General features: G+C 42.0%; 1 non-coding gene across 1 annotated transcript in view; it reads right to left on the bottom strand.

Annotated features, from left to right (window-relative positions):
* Window positions 1–356: 356 nt before the first annotated feature.
* LOC112079115 (uncharacterized) overlaps window positions 357–2,041 on the bottom strand; it is a 9,997-nt gene continuing 8,312 nt past the window's right edge. Inside the window, exon 3 of the transcript XR_011479068.1 lies at window positions 357–958. This is a non-coding gene — a transcript (uncharacterized protein). The remainder of the gene's footprint in view (window positions 959–2,041) is intronic.

Here is a 2,041-nt window from a genome sequence, read left to right as displayed (position 1 = left end):
ACTCTGCCGATGACACAAAGCACCACAGCAGCAGCAACACAACATAAAGGCCAGGAATCCTGGCTGCTAGCAGGTCTCAGGGAACTAAATAAGAGTAGAACATTTTATTCTGCTGGCTTTTTCCTCATGCAAGTCGAGCTAATTGAATTGTTGAGTCACTCAAAATATGAAGGGCTCCCCAAGGGAAGATCTTGCAAAAATTGAGGCTAAATGTTTACATCTCAGACAGCTAGCCTACAAGTTCTAAGAAATACATTAAAATCAGTCTAAATTTTTCAGCTTCCTTGCTTTATTTTGTGGTTGTGCAAATGTTGGATTGAATGCACAATTTAAAACACTTGCCYCCCCATCCCTGATGCATGTCTAAATATTGGACTATAAATTGTGCTTTCCTGTATTATACTTAGAAAAAAATGTATTCTATTCTACTGAGCCGTTTACTTTGTTTGTATTCTTACCCTTTATTATGTCTTCTTGTCAAGAAGGAACATTTTAGGGTTGGGCAGCATCAAGATAGTCATATCGTCATACAGTCCTTCTCGCATACAGGGATATACAGTATTACAGGCGTATTAGTACACAAGGAGGCGGCAAAAAAAAAAAACAGGCGCCCATTAACAAAATGCCACCAAAATTAGCACACACATTTCAATGGAGGCTGCTAGCTAAATATTMTAATGAGTGCAAATGAAAATAAACGAATTGCAAAGACAGGCAATCCATCTCATAAAGTTACACATACATAGGTAGGCGCTACCGAATGACATTTCCAAGTGAATGTGAATGAGAGACATTGTGCAAATGAACAAAGTTTTGACACATGCTTGTCTGAAGGAAGAACAGTACAGGCTCWGGAGCAGCATGTGTAGGCTACATGCTGTGTCTGTGTGGAGTCTGGAGTCGCTAGGGCAACGGACCAGCCTGCTCTGCTCGGAGAATAGGGGGTAGGAGAAGCAAACTCTTTGGTCCTTTTAAAACCTGCTGTATGTAAAGTATGTGGGCTATAGCTTGGAAAATAAATACATGTGACTCTGCATGACAACATAATGATGTTTGTTTCCAACATTAAGGCTGTTTTCCTAAAAGTTAAATCTGCTTTATGTTTTGTTTCCTTGCCATGATACTAACGAGTATTGCGATACTGGTATCGTCCCGGTCCTAGTATCCATCCTCGAGACCCGCACTCGCTGTTAAAAACAAACTGAAATATCAAATTTACATAATTATTCAGACATTTGTATTTTGTTGAAGCACCTTTGGCATCCATTATATCCTCTAGTCTTCTTGACGCTACAAGATTGACACACCGATATTTGGGAGTTTCACCCATTCTTCTCTGTAGATTCTCTCAAGCTCTGTCAGGTTGGATGGGTAGCGTCGCTGCACAGCTATTTTCAAGTCTTGCCAGAGATGTTTGATCGTGTTCAATTCCGGGCTCTGGCTGGGCCACTCAAGGACATTCAGAACTTGTCCCGAAGCCACTCCTGGTTGTCTTGGCTGTGTGCTTAGGGTTGTTGTCCTGTTGGAAGGTGAAGCTTCGCCCCAGTCTGAGGTCCTGAGCGCTCTGGAGCAGGTTTTCATCAAGGATCTCTCTTACTTTGCTCCCTTCATCTTTCCCTCAATTCTGACTAGTCTCCCAGTCCCTGCCGCTGAAAAACATCCCCACAGCATGATGCTGCCACCATGCTTCACCGTAGGGATGGTGCCAGGTTTCCTCCAGACGTGACGCTTGGCATTCAGGCCAGAGATTTCAATCTTGGTTTCATCAGACCAGAGAATCTTGTTTCAAATGGTCTGAGAGTCTTTAGGTGCGGTATATGGGTATTTGGAAATAGCCACGGGATGGTTTTTCAAAACCGCCAATACAGCTTACACTATTTATTTGAAGTGTTTCAAAACATTTAAATATTTGAAGCAAATGTTTTTATGAAATACCTGCAGTCAACTTGTGCAATACGTTAGGAGATGAAGCAGATTACGTTCTTCATTTCACCTGTCACATTATTGTACATTATGAAGCTCACCGTAGTTCCCCAGACAG

The sequence above is a fragment of the Salvelinus sp. IW2-2015 genome, unplaced genomic scaffold (assembly GCF_002910315.2).
Source record: "Salvelinus sp. IW2-2015 unplaced genomic scaffold, ASM291031v2 Un_scaffold6948, whole genome shotgun sequence".
Taxonomy (NCBI): domain Eukaryota; kingdom Metazoa; phylum Chordata; class Actinopteri; order Salmoniformes; family Salmonidae; genus Salvelinus; species Salvelinus sp. IW2-2015.
Note: the sequence above shows the minus strand (reverse complement) of the source record. Positions and strands in the feature narration are given on the sequence as shown.